The following is a 23,676-nucleotide window of genomic DNA, read 5'->3' as shown; positions in this document are numbered from 1 at the left end:
GTTCATTTAATCATTATTAGGCTGCAAGAGCCAAGTGTTTGAGCTCCTCTGGATTCCAGATTAGATATATTTCTGGCCCTTAGCTTTCACCTTGTGGATTTTGGTCACAGACATTCTCTGTCTGCAGTTTTCTAACAAAATGGGCAACCATTCACAAACTGTCTTGCCTCAGCAGTGCATCTCTATTTATATAAGGTATACCTAGAGAAAAAATACATAATGAATTATTATGCGGAGACATTTATCTTTGCAACAGTGACAAGGATAACAAAAGCAGTGTATAGTAGCCATGAAGATAAATAACACAGCATTTAACATGTATAAAATATTCCTGGTACTCTAGGTTCCATTTCATTATTAGATTTTTTAAAAGAACGATTTTCTTGGTTAGCTTCCAGACCTAGCAGTCACAGAGGCTAATTTCAAATTGCTTGAAACCTTGGAAACAAAGATGTATTTGTGAAAACATTGGCTTAAACGCCAATAAAAATGTGAGCAGGACCCACCCAGCCGTGTAAATAAATGATACACAAGTGACTTTTTCTCCTCACAAACTCCCATCTCCCCCAAATTTTCAAAGTTTTCTGTCATGCACCAGCATTTATAGGCTGGTTTTCAAAACAGCAAAAGTATTAGGCAGGAAAAAAATAATATCTATATAGATAAACAGATAATTTTCTGTAGTGAGCAGTTTCTTATGATCAGTGTGTGAGGTCCTTCCTCTTCACCTATTTCTGCCCAGATCTCACCTGGAGTAATTTGTGTTGAACATTTCTAGAAGGATGTGGAGGGAAAAAGAAACAAACAAACAAACAAACAAAAGTAAAAAGATCAGCAGGACTTATTAGGTATTTAGGTGTTAAAAGTTGAATTAATTTGGGTTGTCTCACCCAAAGAAAAAAAGTATGGAAGGAGAACATGGCAGCTAATAGTACACAACATTTCATATCAAGAGAGAGATTAAATATTCTTCATGTTCACAATAAATAGGGGAACCTTAAAAGACAGTGAAGAAGGTTCATGTTAGATACCAGAAACTGTATCTTGTGCAGCATATGCTAGGTGACCCTGCTTGGCAGGGCAGTTGGACCAGATGATCTCCAGGGGTCCCTTCCAACCTCAAACATTCTGTGATTGTGTGAAAACCTTTGTAATGTAAAGGTTACTGGGATGGTTTACTGGAAATGCTGTGGAATTTGCACAGCCTGATGTGAATGTTTATCTAGAGATATCACAATTGCAGTTAACTCTGCTTTGGAACAGGGAGATAGACCATGAAACCTGAAACTCTCAGACCAAGGATTTTGTGATGTGTTAAAAAACACTGCATAATAAATATCTGCCTATATATATAAAGCAGTACAAGCATAAAATTAATCATTATCAGCACTGCTGAATAGCAATGCATCTTATCCTATAGTTGTTATCTTCCTTTCAGATGATGGTACCTGCTGGCAGTAGTATGATAAATTTATCATACTTATCCTAGTTAGAGACAACTGAGCTATTTTAAGGTTAATCCAGTATGTAGACTTTAGATCTTTTACAGTAGAGTTCAAGCCCTTGTTTTGCAGCAGAACCTGTTATTTCAGTTGATCGTTTGCTCTCCCTGAACCCCAGTTTTTCATTGTAAAATGAGGACAAAATCACTTCCAGACCTTAATTATAATTGAAAGAATATGTGGAATGAAGAAGTGAAACCAGGTGCTTCCAGAGGTGGCCAGACACTTTCCTTGGACAAACCAACTCCCTGGGAAAAGGTAGGAGCAAAACAATGAACGTCTTAAGACTGGAGTCCTAAATACCTAATAAACTGTATTTTTATTTTTTTATTTGGGCTGGTGGTTTGTTGTTTCTTTTGAGAGTATTTCTTCAATTTCCTAACATGACATAATTCTGGAACTGTAGCAACAAAATAAGGACTTATTCCAGATAAGAAAATTTGAAGGATGCCTAATCTCTTTGCTTCCGGCAGATGAAATAAATGGTATCTATTAGTGTAGTAGTAAACTGTTTCTGTTAATCAAGAAGCATAAGATGGAGCTGGAATGATTTGTACATATCATCAGAAATAAAAGGCCAGCCTTAGCCTATGTATCATTTCATTACATTTTAACAATTTCCCAGACAAACCAAACGTTATGTTCTCATTTTATGGGTAGCATTATAATGAAGATTAGTTATTTTAATTTTGGGACAGTAAGCTTGAGAGATACAAAAAATTATTGAACCCTAAAAATGTTTTGTGGACTAAATGACTCTAATGGCCGTTAATTTGCTGTGAATAATTATTTTCAGCCAAATATAAGCGGGTTTATGACTGCATAATTTGTATGCTCTTTTCCAGTGAGGTGGATGAGAATTTAGGAACAGCATGGAATAAAACCAAAGATTTGATGCCTCTAAGGAAAAGCCTTCCTCAGATGGTCAGAACTACATATCTAAAAGTTTCAGACTGGCTCTTTACTTGTGATTGTTCAGCATGCAAGCTTGCCAAGCTGAAGTGCAAGCTTTCCACCTAGAAAAGAAATTATAACAACCTATTAATTCCTCAAGTTCATTCATCTCAAAGTGCAAGTGTAAGAACTGGACCTATCTCCCCCAAGGGAGGAGACTGAATCAGGAACTACACTCAGACTGAATTTGATCTGATCTGAAAGGTGATTTAAGTGCAGCACTCTGTACAGGTGAGTGTTTCCTTTGTAAGTCTTCCCCTTGGTGCTTCTGTGCACAATACTCTCTGACAGAGTTTCTCAGTTTAGTCTGCTGACCTGTGAGCTGAAAGTGGCCCTCTTCTTTCTTTCTAGAAGTGTAAAATGTCAGCTATTTGAGGATTTGTAGCCATAAAGCATTTTTTATACTGTTCGTTTTTTCTCACTTATGGTTGAAGGAAGTGGCATATGTATCTTTAACTAGGAGCTATAAAATCTATAAAAAGACAGAAGGCTTAACATTTTAGCTGAAATACAGTGAACGAAGAATCTGTCATAAGACCCTTATTAAGAGCTTGATATATTTTTCTAATACAGGATCATTAATAAGGTAAAATATGTCTGTTCATGAAGATTTGATCCAAAAGCAAAACACAATATTTTTAATAACTCCACTTGTTTCATCAGAGCCCTCCCCCAGACCAGAACATATTTTCCCCAGGACATTCTCCAGACAAGAAAAGAAAAGAAAAGAAAAGAAAAGAAAAGAAAAGAAAAGAAAAGAAAAGAAAAGAAAAGAAAAGAAAAGAAAAGAAAAGAAAAGAAAAGAAAAGAAAAGAAAAGAAAAGAAAAGAAAAGAAAAGAAAAGAAAAGAAAAGAAAAGAAAAGAAAAGAAAAGAAAAGAAAAGAAAAGAAAAGAAAAGAAAAGAAACATTTCCATTTGACTGAAAAATTTAGATCTCAGTCTGGTTTTGAAGGGTTTTGAAGGATTTACCTTCATGGTTATCATATAGCTTAACACGTTTCAGGATGTCACTAGAAGCCTGACCTGTAGAACAGAAATAATAATTCTTCTTCACTGCTGCCCACTCTTAGAGCATATAAAGTGACTGCAGTCACAGCCGGGCCTGAAGTGAGAGAGAGATCATTTTCCATGGGTCACAAACTCACACTCATGCCCACATGAGTGGGCAAGAGCCAGCCCTGCAGAGAAGGATGGATGGCCCACCTCTAGCACTTCTTTTTTGACATCTAGATTGCATATAGTGTTTGCAAAACATCTAGACTGCATACAGTAGATTGCAAAAGCAGTGTGGCCAGCAGGTCTAGGGAAGTGATTGTCCCCCTGTGCTCGGCTCTGGTGAGGCCGCACCTTGAGTACTGTGTTCAGTTTTGGGCCCCTCACTACAAGAAGGACATCAAGGTACTCAAGAGAGTCCAGAGAAGGGCGACAAAGCTGGTGAGGGGCCTGGAGAACAAGTCCTATGAGGAGTGGCTGAGGGAGATGGGATTGTTCAGCCTGGAGAAGAGGAGGCTCAGGGGCAACCTTATCGCTCTTTATAAGTACATTAAAGGAGGCTGTAGCAAGGTGGGGGTTGGTCTATTCTCCCACGTGCCTGGTGACAGGATGAAGGGGAATGGGCTAAAGTTGCACCAGGAGAGGTTTAGGTTGGGTATTAGGAAGAACTTCTTTACCGAAAGGGTTGTTAGACATTGGAACAGGCTGCCCAGGGAAGTGGTGGAGTCACCATCCCTGGAGGCCTTTAAAAGACATTTAGATTTAGAGCTTAGGGATATGGTTTAGTGTAGGACTTGTTAGTGTTAGGTCAGAGGTTGGACTAGGTGATCTTGGAGGTCTCTTCCAACCTAGATGATTCTGTGATTCTGTGATACAGGTACTTCTTTTTGTGAAAAGATTTCCAAGGTTGTTGTCATTATCTTCCACCTCCTTTCTCTTTCTCACTTTTTTTTTTCTAAATATAATTCACATTAGGTAGCTCATAAGGGTTTTTTTATTTGGTTCTACTCATGCTGTTGTTCGTGTCATTCTCAAGTTATATGAAGACAATGTTCATGAGGAAATGAAAAATCTGTTGGTAAGGCAGGACAAGCAAGTCTGGTTGACTGACTGTGTGCTACAACACCAAAAGATGTAGATGTTCTTTGTTAGAGCTAGCATAACCTGAGAAGTAAAAAAATTAATTAATTAACACATAAAACCTATCTATAACACATTTTACTGTTACAATTAACACATAAAACCTGACTTCTCAAGTACTACCCAAACAAATTGCACCTTTCATGCAGTAGTGCATAAAAACAGCATTTCTGCAAGAATTTACTTCTAAATAGTAAATGTGTTCTGTCTTGACATAGAAAAGGAAGAAAGATATTCCTATTTTAAAATCTGATAGTCAAAAACTAACAGAAGTTCCAACCCAAAATCTGATGTATTTCCTCAGGTTAAATGGAAAACTTTTATTTCAGTAAGTCATTGCATTGAAACCCAGGGAATTCAAGGGTAAACAAATGGGTACATAACATGCATAGTTATCCCAGAATCAGGAACATAACCCATGTATCTTCATTTTCTGGTTATTACTTTTCCAAACATATCATGTGCATCCATTAGCTTTTATGCCTTTCCTAAAATTAATCTCATAATCTCTGCAGAATATATATACTAATAGAACTAATATACTAATAGAATATTTCTACAGTTAAACATTCAGAAGAACTAGTTTTATAACTTCTTGAATGAGCATGAAATTTTAACTGCCTTTCTTTTTGCCTGTTCATTGCCAAGCAATCTTTTGGTAGGTGTCCCAGGACATATTTCAAATACTTCACTACAATATTAAATATTTTTGTGGTACACGAGTATTAGAGATACATGTACATGTATAGTACCTTGTAATATTATATTTTCATTTATGTGTTTTTATGTAGTCTTCCTTCTCTCAATACTTCAATACATCTTTATTGACTTAGCTTTTCCAGTAGGATGTCATCAACATATGACTTTAAGAAACCTTTTGACAAGTAAAGATTTAAACATATTATTGACTTAAATGAATGAAATTGGTAAAAGCAAGCAATGGTGTGGTCTTGAAGGCCACTCTGCAGAGCATGGCAATGGAAAAATTCCTTGCAGAAACAAGTGAAGCTGTTCATTTGGTGGAGCAACTAGATCACCCAGCAGAAAGGAAGAATGAAACTCACTGAATAGATATAGTGGCTGGATGCCAACCCTCTATGCAGCTTTGCAGTTCACACTATTTTGGGCTGTGGAGTTGTTAACACTTCTTGCTCCTTGTCCCTTGAACTCCAAGACTGATCTATGTATGTTGCCAGTGCTAGCTAGATTATTGACTGGGGATAGGAGTGTCCTAGAGCTTGCTAGGATCCTTCGTTTTTTAAAGAGCTGTGCACTGCATTGCACAGGAGAGGTTTGAGATTAGATTCCTGATCACAAGTTGAATGAGTTCTTTGATGGCTATGGAGCCAGCATAAAAATCTAAGCACTTGAGTTCAAATTTCTAGCACAGAGACTTGGCAAAGATGAAGTTTTGAAGTTTCTCCAAGCATTTTTCTTGAACCAGGCTTGATGACTTAGGTGTAAAATGACATTAAGCCAGATGGCATAGCTGTAGAAGCCATATACATGTAAGTAAGGAGAGTCCTAGAAAAGGAAGTAAATTTAAATGCTAAATAATAAAAATAGAAACAAGTACAATAAGGATTAAACTACACTGCAGAAAGGTTTGAACACTGCCCTAAATTACAGGTAAAATTCAAGCAAGTGACTGAGAGGAACTAAGGCAATGCAAGGACTCAGGGGAACGGGGGCTGGGGAGAAGGGGGCAAGGGATGCTGCTACCATGGTTGGAGTAGAATACGGACCTCCCCACCACTGATCATGTATGTGGTCAATGACCACCATACACCACTGACCACTTCACCCTGGGAATGTACCTTAGACAATCACTTAGAGGAGAAATTATAGCTATAGTCAGTAATATACTCCGGAAGGTGGATCCCTTGATGGAAGCAACACTTGTTTTTACAATGACAGGGAATAACAAAAGCAAGTACGCGTGTTGATTGTACTTTTGAAAGTTACTTCTAATTCATTTCCTTGAAACATAACTATAGGTGTTAGATTTCTTAAAACAAAAAAGCAATCACATCACAAAACAAAGACGAATGTGTCTCTATATTTCTAACATGCAGGTGCTGAAATATTTCTGTCTCAGTGCAAACACGCACAGTGCCTGAAGTATAGCTTATTGCAGCAAGTTGGTGGGCACCAAGGAACACAAACTAGTGATTCGTCAGCATTTTGAGGCTGCAACCTCAAGCCAGAGCAGCAGCTGTTAACAGGTGCTTCATACTCTAAACTCTTAATATTTGTGTTCAGCCTTTTCCCATTGCTGTGGAATGGAAAATCTGACATTACCACTCCCTGCAAATTTTTCACAGTTTCAGTCCTTGTCATCATTCTGTTGCATTCAGCATATGCTGGCTGGCTTAGGAAGAACAAGAGAAACACAGGTGCAGTGTGTACTGAAGTACTACCAAAAAAAATGGACAGAAAGTTACACAAGCTAGGAGGAAGGTGTGGTTCATCTTCCACAGCTTGGACAAGTCAACATTCAAAAGAAAGAATGAAGACACTGCTTTCACATGGCCAGGGGTGACTCGCTGTCTGAAAACACAGACTCTAATGGAGTTTCCTATGAAAGAGAGCAGAGACAAACATACCATTGCCACTGGCTCTGCACTTAAAACAGGAGATGAAATGCAGACATTATCATATACTGCTGCAGGTTTCAGCAGTTCCATTCCTCTACAAATGAAATAGCTGCAACAACAGTTTTTTAACCAACTCTAGAATTATTTTTGACTTCCAGATATTTGTTTCTGCTCTACTCTAAATTTTAAATAAAAACAACCGGAGAGTTAGCAGACAATAGAGCTAAGGAGGACTATGAAAAGTAAAAGAGCATTTTATTGCTTATTACTTTTCTGGTTTTAGAAAGGCTATTAAGCCTATTTTTTTTTTATTTTTTTTTCCCAAAATGAAATACATTCTTGTGAAAGTTCTCTGTTTATACTGCCCTTAAGACAGGAATGAATTTTATTCCATTAAACACTTCTTCCTGTGAAGTGTACAGTTATACAAAAGCAATGAAAAATGGTTACTAAATACTGCTTGATAAATAATGATTACAGAAAAGGTTTTACAAATAGCAGAGCATCCAAGAGGTCAGGAGTAGGAAAAAAAATAATATCATTAAGACAAGTAGGAACAAGCTGCATGAGAAAAGATTATAAAATGGCCCTCATAAATGTAAAGAAAAATCAAGCATTAGGTTCATATAACCTAGCACAATAACTTGGCTTTAGAAACAGTATATGAATTAATTTGTACAATACTAGAACAAATTTTATCTTTAGAAGTACTTACATAAGACTAACTGAGTAAATGTATATCTGGCTGCCTTAAATCAACAAGTTTCTCATTCAAGTTAACAATTACAGTTCATGTGAATAAAATTATTCATGTCTATATGCCTACACCACGATGGTCATTATTGAACAATCATAATTTTAGTAAGCCTGTCTTTATTTCATTAATCTTTCATTAATCAGAGAAAAAGAAAAAAAGAAAAAAAGAAAGAAGAAAAAAGAAAGAAAGAAAAAAGAAAAAAGAAAAAAGAAAAAAGAAAAAAGAAAAAAGAAAAAAGAAAAAAGAAAAAAGAAAAAAGAAAAAAGAAAAAAGAAAAAAGAAAAAAGAAAAAAGAAAAAAAAAAAACGGAAAGAAAGAAAGAAAACACTGAATAAATTCACTTGAACATAAACTGCCTTAAAAATACCAAAAAAAATCACTTCTTTGGAATGAATTTATATTCTAATATTATTTTCTGTTCTATCTTTACTGGGACATCAATATTTCTTAGGACTCAATACTTTATGTACTATGCAATTAAGATGTTAAATGTTGATAAATAATTTCATGAATTGGTTAATGAACTTTAACATAAACACTAAAACATCTTATCCTGCAACTTTTTTCCTATCAAAAACTAGAACTTTACATTCTCCATTATTGGAGAGAAAGAAGTTTCTTGTGGATAAAATACTGCAGTGAATCTCAGAATATCTGAGTTCAGTTCTCAAATTCTCAGGTGCATATGTCTTTATTGAAAAGATATCAGAATTATTCATTTTACCCATTGAAAGCTAGACTTCCTCAAATGAGAGCTACCTAGGCCTTGAAATAATATTTCAGTTGCTGTCCACTCATTTATACCATCTTCATTTCAATTGCATTGAGGCATCTGTGGGAGTATCAATTTTATCAGTGTTCATTTCAAACTAGCTACAGAAAAAGGACTTGATTCAGCACTGAAAGCTGCTGCCATCTGAAGTGTATTACAAGAGAGCAAACTTGATTATGTCAATTCAGTATCCATGCAATTGGAAAACTGCAGGAGAGAATTAGCAAGCACTGACTAAGTGAGATAGATAATACTTTAGACCTATTTGATACTGGATATTGGAAATGTAACTGCTGTCACCCCCTGTAAAATACTACAAACTCAGTAAAGTAGAACACTTTGTCAAGCTTCACATCTATATCTGCCATGTAACAACATTGTCAGATTAACAGCAACCAGAGGTGAAAGTAGAGATACAAGTCCAGAACGTACACATTATTTTAGGTACATAGCAAGTGCTTATTTATTCATCCACCTAAATAGCTGTAGTTTGCCAAATTTTATCAAAGGTACTGTACACATGTAGTTAATATCCCTCAAACCCATTGTTTCTCTTCTTTCCACACAAGTGCAATTGGGTCATTTATCTGCAGAGCTGATGATGGCTTTTCATATTAATATTACTCAGCTCTATGTGTGTTCTGGTAACACGTTAGTTACTAATGATTGATATGTACCTCGCTGGAGTCCATGCAAGACTTACATTGACTATTGTGGGGAAATACATCAGGTTTTTGACTCTTCTACCTACACCAACTAATGAACTCCATAGTACGGAATAAATTCCTCTTATTAGGCTCCAAGGGCATCAGTTTGTACTTTGCATTCATTTACTTTTGGGAATATGCCTAGATTATCTTTAATCTCCTCTCTGTCATTACTGCATAGTGGACTCACTTATGCTTTCCTGTGTTCTTTTTATTTATACAGCTGAGTAACCTTTTGCTATTTGTTTAATTTCCTTTGTAAAGTCTGGCTCAGACTGACTCTTGGCATGTCTCACATTATCCCCATACTTCTTGATCTCTTGAACATAATTGCTTTGCTGAGCAGGACCTTTTCCTGTTCCTGGTAGGGTGTCTACTTACTCCGGTGATTTGCTTTGAGGTGATTATTCATCCAGTAAGATGTGGAGCCCTATCCTAAAATCCCCCCCAAGTTCACAGTATAAATTTCACATTGTTTTGTGTGCTTTTTACACAATAAGATTTCAAGCTGCAAGTTGCTACTCCCTGATCTTTTCAACGCAACTGACTTTAGAAATCTTAACATCCTCATTCACACCCCAGATGCCAGCCGCTATGATATTTCCTCAGCAACCAGAAAGCAACTTCTGGCCTCACAAGCAATCAAGAGACATAGTATCTTTGACTAAAATGCACGTACCAATCTACTGGCCACACAGCTCATCTGCCACCTTCAGCTTTTTTGCCTTGTCCACTTGCCCTGGTCTCAGGCGACTTTCTTAATAACATTTGCCCCATCTAGCCTGGCATCTGATAATTTTGGACAGGTCTCATCCATATCAGCCTGTCACTGTTCAGTGAAGGATCCACAGACCCACAGATCCATTGTATACTCAGTTATAATCTTCTGTAAGTAATTCACATACAGTATCTTCCCTTGTGTTTGACAAAATGTGAACCACTCTTTTTCCATACATTTGATCTTTAAAATATCAAATTTGTGTTGTTTATTATTTCAATGTCCTGTCCAAAAAAAAAGTAATAGTAATAGTAATAGTAATAGTAATAGTAATAGTAATAGTAATAGTAATAGTAATAGTAATAGTAATAGTAATAGTAATAGTAATAGTAATAATAATAATAATAATAATAAATGGTGAATTTCTGTCATCAGAGGGAGTTCTTTCTGTCTATACGTCCTATCTATGGGCAATGAGGACAATGCATCATGCCTACAGACAGCTGACCCATTTTCCTGATATTACCTCAGAAATAATAGGTCATGCTAGCTTTGGTCATGTTAAGGAAAGAGGCCACACTGGCTGTCCTTAGAGACCCATTGTACCACAAGTACTTTGCATGCACACCTCTACCATGTATCAGTGTTATGCTGCTGGTGACTCATTCCTTTTCAGGCAGCAGCTGTTTCCTGAACTTTCCAACAGAAAATGTTGGGCTCTGCTCCCTTTCACTGCCACCGTTTTCCCTGAGCACTGTCGCCTGCTCTTGGTTTGATGGATGTCTTCTCCACCTCTTCCTGTCCTCTTCTCAGGCTTTCACATGGAAGTTTTTGTATGTTGTATGTTGAGGGTCCAGTACTTGCCAGCTGACCCCCTGGCTCATTTCCATGCTCTGTGGCACCACTTCAAGACCAGTTAATATTCTTTTGGCAGCACACCCTGACATGCATAATGGTAAATCCTTCTCACTCCCAGGAAACAGACAGTCCAGAAATGATTTTGGTCACAGCCAAAACAATACACAAAGCAGCCAGGAGTGAACTGACCTTTGGTTGTTTCAAACAGTGTGCAATGTGCTCGAGTTGACACTTCGAGAATGGATTGTACATTGGGTCATATGGTGAGGGTAAATGCCACTTCCCAGACCTGACTGTAATCACTCACTGAGGAGGAATGAGCACCAGGCACTTTGAAGTCTGAAGCAACCACAGAAAAGGTATCTGTTTAGATGGGCTGAGGGTGGTCCAGTGCTCTATAAATGATGCAGAGGGATATAACTACAACGGTGAAGAATGAAGCTGAAAGGAGTAGTGGCAGTGGTCAATAACACAAATTTCACCCCTACAATCTATGGCTGCAAGGATATCTTGATTTCTCCAAGTAAGTGAGACTAAGCTACAAACCAATGGGCTTGCTTCACTGCAACAGTGGAAAGAACAGCTGGAGAGGTGCCTGTGGCACCAAAAACAAAAATTTTACAAGGCATTTTTAAGAATTCTTTTATCTGCACATACTGTTTGGCAAAAGTACTGAACAAATCTTGCAGCCAATCTTTGTTAAAATGTCACCATCTTTAATGCAAATAGGTTTACTTAGTAGACGACCTCACAAGAAGTGCAAAAGTGGATTATTGACTCAGAAAATAAACCTATTAAGCTTTAATAGCAGCACAGACATTAAGGAGAAAAAAAAAAAAAAAAAAAGAGTAAACACTAAAAATTTCATTAAAAGCAGTACCTTCTCAAAATGTAAAAATTTTTGGACAGTAAGTACTGCAAAGCTTTCATTATCAGGGCCATTCTTATTGTTTATGCTATATAATTATGTTTAAGACTAGAAAAGTAAATGAAAACTACTCAGTGAAGCCATTAAAAGAGCAACATTATCTGAAAAGCAAATTCTAATAATGCATAAATTTAAATCTCATAATAATCTCATAATAGGAGAAGAACTATTATTATTTCAGCATACACAGTACTGGTAGGGTGTAATTTAGCTTGAATCCCATACCACTGTCAGACCAACCAGTGCCCTGAGTGTCTTCATAAAGTATGAGGAGAACAGATGCATAATAAGATAACAGACAGCTTGCTAAAGTTTCATCTGCCAGTGGGACCCACTTGGTACAGCCAGAGTCAGTTGCCAAGTCTACTTTCTCACGCTGCATGGATGGCGTTGCTCCAGTAGCAGCTCTCATCTTCTATCCAGCTGCTACTCTGTACACAATATCTCAGAAAGAGAGCATTTATTATGCATTTATTACAAAGAACTACAAAGAACTACAAAGAACAATAGGACCTGCTAACTGCTCCTTAGCAGGTCATTCAGCATTTCTAATAGCTGATTTTTAGAAGTGTTAGAGATAACAAAACTCTGGTCTGCCCACTTGGCCACAAATGTGGTTCAGAGCAAAGTGAACCTCAAGCTCAAAAGAATGTGAGGGCTCAACATTGCAAATAAGTTTTAGGATTTTTTCATCTTGAAATTTTAATGGAAATCTTGGGCACTGTAGAAATACTGATTTTCTCATGGGTAGAATTCTTGAAATCTTTGGATTTCTCTACACTGTCTATGATACTGGAATTTTCTGTAAAGGGAATTTTTTCTATGTGTGTGTCTTCACTGCAAAGGCTTAGTTATTCATGTGAATGACTCCTCTAAAGCTTGCCTACCTTGAATGAGTCATGCTGTCAGGAGGCATCTGAGCTTCAAGCATATTGGATCTGCTGTACTTGGTCATAAATGTCTCTGTGATTCCTGGGAGCTCATTCCATGGTTCCGTGTGTTGCAGCAAACCAAGTTTTTCTATAAATTCTTTGCTAAAGTATACTAGGAGGACTTTTCTGAAGTTTCTAGAGGGTGTTTCTTTGTGAGAAAATGCAAAGTATTACCAATACCAAAAAAAACAACTTCAAATAAAAAGCAGAATAACATTGTTAGAAATGCTTAAATTAAGATTTTATTCTTTTCTTCCATGTCAGCTGTTGCACAACTACTCACAGACAGTGCTGCTTGGAAAACAAATTATTGTGGTCTTTACATAGGGCAATATTTTACACAAACCTCTCAAAAAGAATGGTCAGTCCCTGACCAAAGATCGACGTGTCTGTGTTGCATGGGCCTTTGCAGTCAGGTGGATTGGATGAAACTCCCCCAAACCGTTCTGATGAATTCTTATCACCCAGTTTTGCTGTGTGCAGTGTAGTAAGTGGCCTCCTGGGGTCTGCACCATGATGATATGATTCTGTATGTTCCTTCCTGGATCACAGGTATGAGTACTCCATTTTGGCTTATCACCCCCAAATTGTTGTTCAGGCTTCACAGTCCCATGCCTCAAAACACTGTGGATTCTTTTGATATGTTATGCAATATATTGCTATTTTTATATTTTCCCATTAATATTTGAATTATTTCTGACGTCTGGAGAAAAAAAAAAAAAGTCAACATCACATTGGTTTGCAGGTGTTTTGTTTTGTTTTAATTGAAAAAAATAATAACTCTCAAAGCAAAGAAATAATGGTGTAAACATTTATAAATCACAATTATTTAGACACATTCTTAATTTACAACTTTAAAACTCCCAGAAAGTAATAGAAACTCTTCTTGTATTTTATTAGTAAGCAATTCTTTCTCTCTAACTACCAACAACATTTAAACAGTTTAACTGGAAAATGAATATTTTAAATGCAACACATTAACCTCTATTAACAAACAGCTTTTAGCTTAAGTAGTAAAATTATATCCAAATACTCCAAATTTCTTACTGCAAAAAAAAAATAGCATTGTCCAGACACTATAACTGAAGATAAGACAGGCACATGAACTTCTGGTCAGGCATCCTAAAAAAGTATACAAGAATTTCAGTTTAGATGCAACAGACTACATTGATCTGTCTGATTCCATATTTTAGGATTTGGTTTTTGTGAGTTGAGATGTGATAAACAGGATAAAACCTTTTTCCCTTTTACAGATCATGAGTAGGCCAGTTTTCTTTGTAATATGATTTCACTCCTTAAGGTGAAAGGCAATGCCTGAAAGTTTAGTCTGGTGAATTTAGTGAAAAATCTGTAGTGAGTCTGGAGTCAAGATTTCTGGATTGTGGTCTTGGAAGCTACTAAATATTCCATAATTTTATATGTTGGTTTTTTTTTTTTTTTGTTGTTGTTTTTTTTCATGAGCATCAGGCTGGATTATGGTGAAAATAAAGGATTTTTGTACCAGATCTTTCAAATGAAATATTGTTCACTTAGTCAAAACTGAGATTATTTTCAAATGGTGTTGTTTCCTCTAACCATCTATCAACAGACTCCAGAAAAATAAATATCTTAGAGTTTGTATATCAATGGAGAAAAAAGTTCAGAAACAGTTTGGGGAAAAAAAAAAAAAAAAGTATTTTAGCTTGGGAATTTTTCAGCACAAAACCAGACATGTCAATGATACTTTTATGTCCTTTTTATAGTAAGTTGCAGAGTGAAGCCAGCCAATCTGCAAAAATTGCACATGTACCATAAGTGAGCAAATATTCCAATTCCCTGTGCTGTTTCATCTCACAGTCTAGAAGAGAAGCAGAACTATATTTAATGACTCCCACAGCCAGAATCTCAATTTAAAAAAACATCCCTGAGCTCTATTGTTCTTTGAAATATGAAACCCCCATCTCGTTTTCCTGCTCAGAGAGCTTGAAATGGATGATGGCAGGATCCTTCCATTAAATTGCTGACAGGTAGCTGGCTGCCAGGATTCCAGCCAGGAGCCAAATTCAGAGGGGTCAGGGCTGGAAGTAAATGTTGTGCATCCACAGACTCTTATAATGAGTAAATGTGAAAAAGAAGGCTTTCTAGAAGCAGCCTTCATGAGGATGTCAGAAGTAGAGATTAGAGGATGAGGAAGAGGTACTTGTACTTCTACTTCCACATTAGCTTTAGATGATGAGGTCTATAATTGAAAATGGTCTAAGGACACTGTTAAGTGACAGAAGTACTCACGGTATTTTGTCAACATCTCAATTACCAGGCCCACAAAATTACTCATTTACTCTGTCACTATCAGCAAGTGGGTTTTTAGAACCAGATTTACTATTTCATTTCTTGGGCTGGATAACAGGTTCTTCATTCCCACAGAAACAAATTCTGTTTAAAAAGGAAGCTGAGGTTCATCTCTGTTATGCAAACAGCGTAAAAATTTAATCTTTCAGAATTTCACCTTTACCTGTTCAGAGAAAAGGGATCTTCATGCATATTCCTGTGTTGTGGCCATGAAGGATAACAGGGGTAGAAGCCAAAGCCCCCTCATCTGCTCTTACCCCAGTAAAATCACACACGTTAGTGCAGGACAGATAATGGGAGACCTCACAGAGCTGCTCAAGAAAAGAAGATTACAGAGTCTGAAATAAGAGCTTTTACAAAACAGAAAAGGTAAAATTAATAGAATTAGAATGAACTGAATAGGTAAATAGGCAATCCAGATATCTACTCAAACAAAGCAGGAGAAGAGAGTAAAAGCTTTCACCAAGATTCTGCACATTACATTGATAATGTTGTGCTAGGGTGGAGCACAGAGATGCCGATAATAAGGAGTTTGCCTACATTTTCCACTTAGTATTCCTCTCTATTTTCCCCTGCTTCATGTGTCTGTTCCTCAAAAGATAGGTGACACCAATTTAGATTAGCTTGAAATTATTCCTGCTATTTCCACTCTACAAGTCACTTATTTAACTTAAAATGCAGAACCATCTCAGGTTCCAGAACCTAAATGACCATATAGTGTAAGAAGTAAGGCATTTGCAGTTCAGAGGATGGGCTATGATTTCAAAACTGTTTAGTGATAGGGAAGAGTTCGTAAATATTCCTGTCCTAGCCAGTTATTTTAACTGAACTTAGTATGGCAATCTCTTTTTTATAAAGATAAACTTTATTTCTTCAAACCCCCTGATGAAGGATTGTGTTTTTGTAAGTGAGGTAGGTCGATTACATTTTGCAAAGAGGGATTTCTGTCTCTGTCACACTGTAATATAAATCACATATCATGTATGAATGCATCATTTAAACTCACATAGTTTTATGGCATACTGTGACAGCTCTTTCTCTCTAGAGTCTGCTGATAGTTTGATAATGGTCTTAGTCCTTGACATTAGTGCCTTTAGGCAATCGACCTACATGGGACATGTATCAGCAAATTATGTTGACTATAAATAACAGAAAAAATATACATAATGAAAATAAATCTTCCTTTGTTACTAACAGAAGAAGGTGGTGAAAGTGTACTCAATTACTGATATACAGAGAACTTGAAGAAATAAAAGGCTGTTTACACTGAAGTGGCAAAGTGCTGATGGAAAATTGTTTTGGCAGCATGTAAGGAAATGGGGAAGTGAACAAAAGACAAAAGAAACAGTCCGTGTGAAACTTCCTGTATAAAAATCCCACATTGACCTTATTGTCTTTAGGGAAACTGCAAGTTAAACATTTTATCTCTAAGATTTATCATTTTTAAGTGTCTAAAATTTGTAAGATATTTCCAGAATTTAGTGGTCATTTATACTAGCTAATCCATGGTGTGACAGTAGTGTTAGATGGGAATTGCAGAAGTGCCATTGCAACTTGGCTTGGATAAGGTCTCATTTGGAATACCACGTACAAGACAAGTTATCTATAATTAAGAAAGATAAAATAGAACTGGAAGAGGAGCAGAGACAATCTTACAATGATATATTGCAAAGCTTGAGTTGTTTAGCCAAGCAAGATACAAGACGGAAGATTGGTTTAGGACCCTAGAAATATCTCCTCGAATTAATATCAAGGAAGAAAGAATGCCTAAAGTTAAAAACAAGTACTGACATAAAGTCAAATTACTGAGCAAAATTCTGAGAGTATCAACACAGACTTTGGGAGAAAGTGAGCCCAAATTTGTTTTAAGATGAACTTCAGTGTATATATGGAAGGAGCTGTACATATGTGGAAGAAAATATTTGGGGCTTGAAAGTTGATGGCTCAATCTTGGTCCCCTAGACAAGGGTAATTAGTGCCATTAGAGTTGTCCTTGAATACTGTCCCTGGTTTCTAGCTGCCATGTGATGAATGTCTTTTAGTTTCTCCTACAAGATCTGAATAGCATTTGTTAGACCTGTGCAGATGTTCCAGATAAATTACAACATCTCAAAAGGCATTAGGTGACCATAGTTAAATAGTTAGTTCCATAGTTAGTAACCATAGTTAGCTCCTGAATCAGGCCAAGAGCATAGGCTTTCAGGTATGTCATGTGTTGCATAGACAGAGATATATCCTAGGAACTCTATCTTTATAATCTTTTATTGTATTTATAATATTTTCTCAACTTCTACTTGTCACATTTGGAGGCAAGAGAGGAGTTCCCTCGGGTGAATGCTCTAGTTTCCAGGGGAGGCAGGCTTTGCTTTCAGCTTTGAAGCAGAAAATGTTCTCCACAGCTGCAGGGAGGAAGTTTACAAGATACATTTGAAGGTCACAGTGCATCACATTGCTTTAGGCTGGTGCTAAGGATTGAAGCAGATGTTGGTCAAGAGAGGAATTTTCTCCCAAGTTTGACATAAAAGATCATTTGGTTATTTTTCTTTTTATGTTTTCTTTTCTCTTTCTCTTTCTCTCTCTTTTTTCTTTCTTTCTTTCTTTCTTTCTTTCTTTCTTTCTTTCTTTCTTTCTTTCTTTCTTTCTTTCTTTCTTTCTTTCTTTCTTTTTTTCTTTTCTTTTCTTTTCTTTTCTTTTCTTTTCTTTTCTTTTCTTTTCTTTTCTTTTCTTTTCTTTTCTTTTCTTTTCTTTTCTTTTCTTTTCTTTTCTTTTCTTTTCTTTTCTTTTTTCTTTTCTTTCCTTCTTTCTTTTTTCTTTGTTCCTCTCTTCCTCTCTCTTCTTCTCTCTTTCTCTCTCTTTCTTTCTGTCTCTGTTTCTTTCTTTTCTGTATAAAGAAGAAAGTAGTCTGTCTCTGAGGCAGTGGTATTTAACAAACTCTATGCTAGTACACAGAATGGAGATGTTCTCAGTGTCTCCTTCACAATTTTCATGGCATAATTGTGACAGCCTATAATTTTAGTACAGGGTGCTGGATGTGGTTTGCAGCCTAGGAAATATGGTATATGTGAAGTTTCTGCAGCTTTTTGAACTAGAGATGCCCTTGGCTGCCCACAGTTCCAGGGATTCTGACCTAGATGAACCAGACTGCCTATACATCATGAGCTGCACTGTCCCTTCCAGCCATATGCTCCTATTTTTCTGTCCATATCAATATCATAATCCATACATAGCTTAGTACTGAATGTTGGGAGAGCTTGCATCACACTGCCCTGAGTTTTCTGAGAATTCTACCATACATGTATTTTTGCGCTGATTACCTATCTCCTAGCCATTTTTTTCTGTGTGCCAGAATAAGTAATTGTTATTTTATTTTACATGTTCTGAACCTTTACTGTGGACTGGTTGTTTTCAAGTAATTTATGTCTCATTTTGAAGTATTTTTAAATCAAATACATGTTGGAAAGATTTGAAAATTTCTCAAGAAGGTGTTGCCACAGCTGCATATTTGAAAGTATCAGCCAGCTCTCAGTATAAGATGACTGTGTACAGAGAATGTAACATATACTAACACTAAGTCATGAGCATTTTACATGCCATCTAAGTAGCCAATTGTTTTACCGGAGGCTCCTGAATGATTATGAGGAGATAACTATAAATGGCCAGGGAGAAATAAAAAGGAAGAAATAAAACATTTAGAGGTGTGATATTTCTGGGGAAAAAATAAAAACCTACTTAGTGTCTGGGAGATTAGTGGGAAAATGCATACTTAGCTACCTTTCCCAGGAAATTAAAAGTGGGGTCTTAAGATCTTGTTGCTCAGGCTCAAGTACCCTCTGGAGAGGAGATTTTGAGGAAAGAAAGCTAAGTTACTTCCTGAGATGGCAGCTGTTTCAGGAGAAGACTGAACACGGATTTGTGCTGTCACAGGACTGTGGTGCTGAGTCAGAGCATCCTTACGGGAAATGGTCCGGTTTTAGATAGCTCAAACCAGGGAAAGTGAGCCAGCATGTAAATCATGACACTGACCCAACACCCACCCCTCTCACCCAGATGTGAGGAAGCAGCTCAGGATCCTGGTGCAGAAAGCTGTAGCTGTGCTTTCCTGTGTCTCAGCTCCACCACAGATCCCACCTGAGACCTGGTAGCTGACTCCACATGAACCAGGCCAAAATCAACAGGCTGGCTGCAACCACAGAACAGTAGGAATATATTAAAGGAAGCAGAATTACACCAGCTATCATTTCTCATATTTTATTTTATTGTCCCATCACTGGACGTAGAGACTGCTGGAGCTGAAACAAGTCTGCACAGGGACAAATGTTTCTCTCTGCTCTGCTGTTTTAAGCCTTCTCCATGGTTAGTTGAAATCTCTCTTTGACCTTGCCCTGAAATGGGCTAGAAATGCTCACTGAGGTCCAACAGTCCTCAGCAGCTTAGTTTCAATCACTGAGCTGAAATGGAGACCTTGATGGAATCCGTATATCTGGGCTTTGTGGTCATTGACATGCCAAACCTGGAATCAAGTTTAGCATGTCAGCAGGTATGTTGATGACAGAGCCCAGGACTAAAGTTCAGTCATAAAACTATCACAACTTTCCCAGAGAAGAGGGCAGAGGAAGTCTGAAGAAGACAGCTGTGTTTGGCTAACAACTGGAGTGCTGAACTGTGTGTAGGCAGATTACAGCAGAGTATGGATTATTTTATTGCTGTTTTCTTATGTCATGGAGTGTTACTGTGAGCAGTATCCTGAAAAGGCTGTTGAGTCACCGTCTGTTCCTGCTCGCAGCTCCCAGGAGCAGAACAGCAGGTACAGGACATAACTCAGGTTTGCTGAGGAAATCACGGTTTAGCACACAGGCATCTGACATTCAAGCACTCTTTTTTAAAGTATAAGAGCCACTTGATACTATCTGAGGTAAATGACCTCTAAAGTTCCATTCCAATTGGACAGTGGTAGGGGTGGAATGGCAATACGCTTTCCTTTATTTCAGATGTGTTTTTAGCTTTGTCTTGAACAATTACTGGTAACATTTCTGTTAAGAAAGCTAACATCTCATTTTTTACAGATTTATTGCATATTTATAAGCTCTGGTGCCTCTTCAAGGAAACCGGTGACACCTTCTGCTATTTTCTTCATAGTTACATCAGTTTTAAAAGACTTGATTAAAGAGCTTGTCTTTAGCATTATTTCCAGCTCTAACTTAAGCTTTCCCTGTTGTATATCCTCTGCAGAAAAACACAACTTTATATTACCTGAGAATTTGAGGGGTCCAGAAACTAATTCTAATTCCAGAATTAATGTGAATGTCCTTTTTGTACATTCAGTCCACCAGAGCAGGTAAGATACTGCTTTATGCTGAATTTTGGTGAAAAAAAATGTCCAATGGCAGCCTTCCTATAATTTCAGGAATACAGAAACAAAGTATCTCATTCAACAGAGGTTAGAGGTAGAAATAAACTTGAATTTCTGGAGATATTAATCTTTTCTGATATCTGGGAAAGTGGGAGTCAGAAAACAGGTAGGATCTTTGTCCCTGACATGCTCTCTCTGTTCATTCTGTTTTTCTCACAACTTAATTTTTTTTTTCTGCCTTTCCATTCCCCAAGGCAGTTCAGACAGTGAACCCCAAAGTAGTGCTTACCTGATCATCACTATCCTACTAGTGGGACCATGTACTGGGTTTACACGGCAATGTTTTGGTAGCAGGGGGGCTGCAGGGGTGGCCTCTGTGAACAGAGCCCAGCAGCTGCCCCGTGTCAGATCAGAGGTCAGCTCCAGACAGCTCCAGAAGGGACCTGCCAGAGCCAAGCCAGTGAGTGATGCTGGTTGGGCCTCTTGGAGAGCAGATTTAAGGAAGGGGAAAAACAAACAAACAACAACAACAAAAACTGTTGTGCAGCAGCAGCTGGGAAGTGGAGTTAGAACCAGCCCTGCAGACCCCCAGGTCAGTGCAGCAGGAGGGCAGGAGGTGCTCCAGGCACACAGCAGCAGTTCCCCTGCAGCCTGTGGAGAGGCCCCTGGTGGAGCAGGCTGTCCCCCTGCAGCCCATGGGTCCCACATGGAGCAGATCTCCACGCTGCAGCCCATGGAGGAACCCCCAGTGGAGCAGGTGGATGTGGCCTGGAGGAGGCTGCGGCCCATGGAGATCCCCCGCAGGAGCAGGCCCCGGGCCGGAGCTGCAGCCTGTGGAGAGGAGCCCACGCAGGAGCAGGGGGACTGGGGGCAGCTGCTGCCCATGGGAGACCCATGCTGGAGCAGTTTGCTCCTGATGGACGGACCCCGTGGTATGGAGCCATGTGGGAGCAGTTCTTGAAGAGCTGCTGCCTGTGGGAAACCCGTGCAGGTTCAATTCGGGAAGGACGGCATGCCGTGGGAGGGACCCCATGTGGAGCAGGAGCAGAGAGGGACCGTGAAGGAGTGATGGGGATGAAGCCTTATGGACTGACCACAGCCCCCATTCCCCAGTTCCCCTGCACCACTGGGGGGGAGGAGGTGGAAAAGGGTGGATGGGGGAAAGGTGTTTTTAGTTTGCTTCTCATTTCTCACTGTTCTAGTCTGCTAGTGACAGGCAATAAATTATATTAATCTCCCTATGCTGAGTCTATGCTGCCTGTGATGATAATTGATGAGTGATCTCCCTGTCCTTATCTCAACTGTTGAGCCTTTTCCATTGTGTTTTCTTCACCTTTTCCTTTGAGGAGAAGGAGTGAGAGAGTGGTTGTGGTGGAGCTCAGCTGCCCAGATGGGTAAAACCACCATAGACCACTCAAAAGGATAACTACCAACAACATAGCTAACAGAATGGCCACGGTATGGCTCATATTGTTCTTCCTATACCAACAGAAGTCAATAGAAAGATCTGACTTCCCTATATTTTGGTTAAGATATGGTTTTATAGCTTGAACTTGGAAGTTAGGGCAAGGAAAAAAAATCTGTGTTTCATAATCAGACAGCACAGTGTTAAAACAAAAGATGGACCAAATGTAAATCTGAAGAAAATCTTTGAAACATATAAAATTTGTTTCCTTAAGTTAACAGTTTGAATTAATTGTCTCCTTTAGAACCACATTAGCCACCATACATGAGCAATTTCTTTTGTCTTTGGAAATTTCTGATCCCATTTGTCAGAGCACCAAGAAGCCTGCTTAGACAGATATCAACTCACAAGTCTTCTCAAGTGCCACAGGGGTCCCCTACTTTCATCTTGCCCTTCAGGTTACCGCTTTCTTCAGACCTATGTCCCTAGCCTTACTGCTTTGCCAGTTGATGGTTCCATGAATCAGCCCAAGGGAATGAATGGCTGGTTTCTGGAAGGCAGACTTACAGAAGGCAATGGATGATGAATCACTGAAGTTAGTAGGTGTTACTCATTAGCATTGTTTTTTAATGAATGAATCTCACAATGGCAAAAGCAATACTCACCAGACAATGAGGGAAGTGGTAGGATGTACTTGTGTAATGCATGGAAATGACATGACAGCAAACACCGTCATCTAGGCTGCAGCAGCATCTGCCTCTGCTCATTCTAATAGAATTATAGAGGGTTTACATTTGTTCCAACACAAATAGGTACAGAGAAAAATAAGAGATGATAAGGAATGTTTGCTTCCACATGCCGCAAATAAAGACAGATGCAAAATACAAAGGGAAAGGTAGGTTCTAATGAAAGCTGCCTTCTCACAGGCCTTGATGCATGCACAGATGTTCAGATCTCTTTTGCAAGTATCTTCAGGAGCTAAGAAAAATAACTGAATTTAAGTAATTTAAGCTACATCTACCTAAGAGAACAATGTGTTTCAAAACGAGAAAATTTGTAAGTTAGAAGAGTTGGTGACAAGGATGTGATGTACATATCCAGTTTAAAGGTTTTAATGAAAACTAGATATAGTCTGATCCTGCCTGTTCACTGCCCATTAGCTTTTAGAGTGTATTAGGTAACATCCTGCAGCATTTTTACTAGTTTATTTACACAAAAAAGAAAACAGCCTGCATGTTCCAAGACTATTCCACAGTCTGAGGACAATAGGGAAATTCACAAACATGCACCTGATCTAAACTAAAACAATAGGGTACATATGTGCATTTATAGTGTCCACCCAGCTGTATCTTTAGGGCAATCACATCTGAGAGACTGCATTCACAACCTTCTCCAACTGCAAAGTAAGACACCATTATTAAGCTATTATAACCCACTAGCTACTGTATCTCTTTGGCTGCAATTTTATTGAAGCCCATAAAACAGAATCATATCTTCCTTTCTGCTAAGGGCCTTATTCAGCACTGCTAAACTCTGTGAAAATCTTTTTGGTGACTTCAAGCAATCGTAGAATAGCCTCCAGGAAAACTGTTCACTCATTTGCTTTGAGTTGGATTTTTAAGTGACTTTCATTGGAATTCATGATGTGAATTCATGATGCTGTTTTGTCTTAGAACCACTGTAGGACCTATTCTGTATTGGCAGGAGCAGGCGTTCCTTCTGCTGAGAAGACAG

The 23,676-nt window shown here is 38.1% G+C and overlaps 1 long non-coding RNA gene across 1 annotated transcript in view; it reads left to right on the top strand.

The window, feature by feature from the left end:
• The first annotated feature begins 1,338 nt into the window (after positions 1-1,338).
• The window catches only part of LOC119716139 (uncharacterized), a 37,489-nt gene continuing 15,151 nt past the window's right edge, over positions 1,339-23,676 (top strand). The window contains exons 1-3 of the long non-coding RNA XR_005263900.2: positions 1,339-1,760; positions 2,348-2,687; positions 20,417-20,522. This is a non-coding gene — a long non-coding RNA (uncharacterized lncRNA). The remainder of the gene's footprint in view (positions 1,761-2,347; positions 2,688-20,416; positions 20,523-23,676) is intronic.

Source organism: Anas platyrhynchos, chromosome 2 (assembly GCF_047663525.1).
Source record: "Anas platyrhynchos isolate ZD024472 breed Pekin duck chromosome 2, IASCAAS_PekinDuck_T2T, whole genome shotgun sequence".
In the NCBI taxonomy this organism is placed as follows: Eukaryota; Metazoa; Chordata; class Aves; order Anseriformes; family Anatidae; genus Anas; species Anas platyrhynchos.
This window is presented reverse-complemented; position numbering and strand designations above follow the sequence as displayed.